We start from the raw sequence: 5474 nt of genomic DNA, 5'->3' as shown, positions 1-5474 counted from the left end.
GAGGGGTCCGCGCCTGTCTGAGGGGTCTGCGCCTGTCTGAGGGGTCCGCGCCTGTCTGAGGGGGTCCGCGCCTGTCTGAGGGGGTCCGCGCCTGTCTGAGGGGGTCTGCGCCTGTCTGAGGGGGTGTGCGCCTGTCTGAGGGGTGTGCGCCTGTCTGAGGGGTCCGCGCCTGTCTGAGGGGGTCCGCGCCTGTCTGAGGGGGTCTGCGCCTGTCTGAGGGGTCCGCGCCTGTCTGAGGGGTCCGCGCCTGTCTGAGGGGGTCCGCGCCTGTCTGAGGGGTCCGCGCCTGTCTGAGGGGTCCGCGCCTGTCTGAGGGGGTCCGCGCCTGTCTGAGGGGTCCGCGCCTGTCTGAGGGGGTCTGCGCCTGTCTGAGGGGTCCGCGCCTGTCTGAGGGGTCCGCGCCTGTCTGAGGGGGTCCGCGCCTGTCTGAGGGGTCCGCGCCTGTCTGAGGGGGTCCGCGCCTGTCTGAGGGGGTCCGTGCCTGTCTGAGGGGTCCGCGCCTGTCTGAGGGGTCCGCGCCTGTCTGAGGGGTCCGCGCCTGTCTGAGGGGTCCGCGCCTGTCTGAGGGGTCTGCGCCTGTCTGAGGGGGTCCGCGCCTGTCTGAGGGGGTCTGCGCCTGTCTGAGGGGGTCCGCGCCTGTCTGAGGGGTCCGCGCCTGTCTGAGGGGGTCCGCGCCTGTCTGAGGGGTCCGCGCCTGTCTGAGGGGGTCCGCGCCTGTCTGAGGGGTCCGCGCCTGTCTGAGGGGGTCTGCGCCTGTCTGAGGGGGTCTGCGCCTGTCTGAGGGGTCCGCGCCTGTCTGAGGGGGTCTGTGCCTGTCTGAGGGGTCCGCGCCTGTCTGAGGGGTCCGCGCCTGTCTGAGGGGGTCCGCGCCTGTCTGAGGGGTCCGCGCCTGTCTGAGGGGTCTGCGCCTGTCTGAGGGGGTCCGCGCCTGTCTGAGGGGTCTGCGCCTGTCTGAGGGGGTCTGCGCCTGTCTGAGGGGGTCCGCGCCTGTCTGAGGGGTCCGCGCCTGTCTGAGGGGTCCGAGCCTGTCTGAGGGGGTCCGAGCCTGTCTGAGGGGGTCCGCGCCTGTCTGAGGGGTCCGCGCCTGTCTGAGGGGTCTGCGCCTGTCTGAGGGGGTCCGCGCCTGTCTGAGGGGTCTGCGCCTGTCTGAGGGGTCTGCGCCTGTCTGAGGGGGTCCGCGCCTGTCTGAGGGGGTCCGCGCCTGTCTGAGGGGTCCGCGCCTGTCTGAGGGGTCTGCGCCTGTCTGAGGGGGTCCGCGCCTGTCTGAGGGGTCTGCGCCTGTCTGAGGGGGTCTGCGCCTGTCTGAGGGGGTCCGCGCCTGTCTGAGGGGTCCGCGCCTGTCTGAGGGGGTCCGCGCCTGTCTGAGGGGGTCTGCGCCTGTCTGAGGGGGTCTGTGCCTGTCTGAGGGGTCCGCGCCTGTCTGAGGGGTCCGCGCCTGTCTGAGGGGGTCCGCGCCTGTCTGAGGGGGTCCGCGCCTGTCTGAGGGGTCCGCGCCTGTCTGAGGGGTCCGCGCCTGTCTGAGGGGGTCCGCGCCTGTCTGAGGGGTCCGCGCCTGTCTGAGGGGTCCGCGCCTGTCTGAGGGGTCCGCGCCTGTCTGAGGGGGTCTGTGCCTGTCTGAGGGGTCCGCGCCTGTCTGAGGGGGTCCGCGCCTGTCTGAGGGGTCCGCGCCTGTCTGAGGGGGTCCGAGCCTGTCTGAGGGGGTCCGAGCCTGTCTGAGGGGGTCCGCGCCTGTCTGAGGGGTCCGCGCCTGTCTGAGGGGTCCGCGCCTGTCTGAGGGGTCCGAGCCTGTCTGAGGGGGTCCGAGCCTGTCTGAGGGGGTCCGCGCCTGTCTGAGGGGTCCGCGCCTGTCTGAGGGGTCCGCGCCTGTCTGAGGGGGTCTGTGCCTGTCTGAGGGGTGTGCGCCTGTCTGAGGGGTCCGCGCCTGTCTGAGGGGGTCCGCGCCTGTCTGAGGGGTCCGCGCCTGTCTGAGGGGTCCGCGCCTGTCTGAGGGGGTCTGCGCCTGTCTGAGGGGGTCCGCGCCTGTCTGAGGGGGTCTGTGCCTGTCTGAGGGGTCCGCGCCTGTCTGAGGGGTCCGCGCCTGTCTGAGGGGGTCCGCGCCTGTCTGAGGGGTCCGCGCCTGTCTGAGGGGTCTGCGCCTGTCTGAGGGGGTCCGCGCCTGTCTGAGGGGTCTGCGCCTGTCTGAGGGGGTCTGCGCCTGTCTGAGGGGGTCCGCGCCTGTCTGAGGGGTCCGCGCCTGTCTGAGGGGTCCGAGCCTGTCTGAGGGGGTCCGAGCCTGTCTGAGGGGGTCCGCGCCTGTCTGAGGGGTCCGCGCCTGTCTGAGGGGTCTGCGCCTGTCTGAGGGGGTCCGCGCCTGTCTGAGGGGTCTGCGCCTGTCTGAGGGGGTCTGCGCCTGTCTGAGGGGGTCCGCGCCTGTCTGAGGGGGTCCGCGCCTGTCTGAGGGGTTCGCGCCTGTCTGAGGGGTCTGCGCCTGTCTGAGGGGGTCCGCGCCTGTCTGAGGGGTCTGCGCCTGTCTGAGGGGGTCTGCGCCTGTCTGAGGGGGTCCGCGCCTGTCTGAGGGGTCCGCGCCTGTCTGAGGGGGTCCGCGCCTGTCTGAGGGGGTCTGCGCCTGTCTGAGGGGGTCTGTGCCTGTCTGAGGGGTCCGCGCCTGTCTGAGGGGTCCGCGCCTGTCTGAGGGGGTCCGCGCCTGTCTGAGGGGGTCCGCGCCTGTCTGAGGGGTCCGCGCCTGTCTGAGGGGTCCGCGCCTGTCTGAGGGGGTCCGCGCCTGTCTGAGGGGGTCCGCGCCTGTCTGAGGGGTCCGCGCCTGTCTGAGGGGTCCGCGCCTGTCTGAGGGGGTCTGTGCCTGTCTGAGGGGGTCCGCGCCTGTCTGAGGGGGTCCGCGCCTGTCTGAGGGGTCCGCGCCTGTCTGAGGGGTCCGAGCCTGTCTGAGGGGGTCCGAGCCTGTCTGAGGGGGTCCGCGCCTGTCTGAGGGGTCCGCGCCTGTCTGAGGGGTCCGCGCCTGTCTGAGGGGTCCGAGCCTGTCTGAGGGGGTCCGAGCCTGTCTGAGGGGGTCCGCGCCTGTCTGAGGGGTCCGCGCCTGTCTGAGGGGTCCGCGCCTGTCTGAGGGGGTCTGTGCCTGTCTGAGGGGTGTGCGCCTGTCTGAGGGGTCCGCGCCTGTCTGAGGGGGTCCGCGCCTGTCTGAGGGGTCCGTTCCGAGTCTGCACGGGCGTCCACGCGGCCGCTGTGTGTCCAGTTAACGAACAGCATCGCCGGAGGCGGGAGGGCGAGGGGCGAGCCGGGAGGAAAAGCTCGGCGAGCCTGGGCTCAGCAGGGCTCCGCCCGGGCCGCCCCCTCCCGACGTCTGGACCCGGACTGGACTTTCCTCGCGGCCCACGAGCTCGGGTTCGCGTCAGGCATCCACTGTGCCACGGGCCAGACCGCGTCCCTCCCGGTGACTAAGAGAGGGATTTCAGAAAATGACTTCTTTCCTCCCGAGGCAAGAGCAAAGACCACACGAGGCCATTTCCTATTTGTGTCATCTGACGGAGGCTACATTGCTCGGTGGGGAAACAATGAAAAAACCCAAGCTCAGATGAGCACTCAACAATCTCACTCTGAATAAACTGAGCCTGCTGAGAAGCGGAGGCTGCGGAGTCGACGGAGACCGAAGGAGACACGTGAAGGGGGCGGGGGCGGGGGGCGAGGGCGGGGGCGGGGGCGGGCAGCTCCGGGCCCGCCCCCCGCGCCTCGCTGGCCTCGAGGAGGCGCCCTGCAGTCGCCCGGCGGCTTCCGGGAAAGCTCTGCGCGCGGGACCCCGGGACTCCCACGGGGAACTGGGAACACGGGAGCGCACGGAGAATGGCACGTGGAGTCCACAGCACCAGTGCTCGTGGCGGCCCCACCCGGGAAGCGACTCCGGTGCTCAGCGGCCGACGAACGGGCAGACGTCCCGGCCCCTGAGCGCGGGCGGGACGGGCGCCCCTCGAGCCCTCGCCGCCACGTGCGAGAAGGCAGGCCCCGAAGGCTGCGCGCTGCCGTCGCCGGCACAGGAAACCCCGGACGGGGCGGGCCGGAGGCGCAGCAAACGCAGCCGGTGCCTGGGGCGGCAGTGGGAGCGCAGGCTTCCCGCGCGACAGACCTGTGTGCGGTGCGGTGGCCCCAGCTGGACCGCGGCAACGGCTGCACAGCTGCAGACATTTAGTGAAACACATCACACCATACCTTCATATGGGCAAATTTTATGGTATGTAAATGGCTCCTCCATAAAGCTGTCTACTTAGTTTTTAAAAGGTTTTATTTATTTATTTATGAGAGAGAGAGAGAGAGAGAATGAGCATGAGCAGGGTGAGGGGCAGAGGGAGAGGGAGGCTCCCGGCTGAGCAGAGAGCCTGATGCGGGGCTTGATCCTGGGACTCTGGAATTGACCTGAGGTGAAGACAGATGCTTAACCTACTAAGCCACCTGGGTGCCACTATTTACCTATTTACGATTTTATTTATTTGAGGGAGGGAGGGAGAGAGAGAGAGAGAATGTGTGCACAAGGGTAGGGGGAGGGTCAGAGGGAGAAGCTGATTTCCCACCGAGTGGGGAGTTGGATGCATGGCTTGATCCCTGGATCCCTACATCATGACCTGAGTTGAAGTCAGATGCTTAACAGATTGAGCCACCCAGGCACCCCTGATAGAGCTATTTACTTTTTTCTTTTTTTAAAGATTTTATTTATTTGAGAGAGAGTGTGAGCACAAGTGGGGGGAGGGGCAGAGGGAGAGGGAGAAGTAGATTCCCTGCTGAGCAGGGAGCCCAATGTGAGGCTTGGTCCCAGGACCCTGGGATCATGACCTGAGCTGAAATCAAGAGTCAGATGTCTTTTTTTTTTTTTAATATTTTATTTATTTATTCATTAGAGACACACACCGAGAGAGGCAGAGACACAGGCAGAGGGAGAAGCAGGCTCCATGCAGGGAGCCCAGTGTGGGACTCGATCCCAGGACCCAGGATCATGCCGTGGGCCAAAGGCAGATGCTCAACCACTGAGCCACCCAGACGTCCCTCAAGAGTCAGACACTTAACCAACTGAGCTACCCAGGCACCCCCATACGTTTTTTTTTTTTAAAGATTTGTATTTCTTTGAGAGAGAGAAAGAGGGAGCACATACAAGTGTGAGCAGGGGGAGAGGCAGGGGGTGGAGGAAGAGGGAAAATTTCAACCACTCCCTGCTGAGTGCTGAGCGTAACATGAGGCTTGATCCCAGGACCCTGGGATCATGACCTGAGCTGAAACCAAGAGTCTGTTGCTTAACTGACTGAGCCATCCCGCTGCTCCAAGGTGCAATGGCATCACAGCTGGCACCTGCGTGGCTCAGTCAGTTGAGTGTCTGCCTTTGGCTCAGGTCTGATCCCAGGGCCTGGGATCTATCCCTATATCAGACTCCCTGCTCAGCAGAGAGTCTGCTTCTCCCTCTCCTTCTGCTCCTCCCACCCCCCACTTGTACTCAGGCT

The sequence above is a fragment of the Canis lupus genome, chromosome 23 (genome assembly GCF_003254725.2).
Source record: "Canis lupus dingo isolate Sandy chromosome 23, ASM325472v2, whole genome shotgun sequence".
NCBI classification, from domain to species: Eukaryota; Metazoa; Chordata; class Mammalia; order Carnivora; family Canidae; genus Canis; species Canis lupus.
This window is presented reverse-complemented; position numbering follows the sequence as displayed.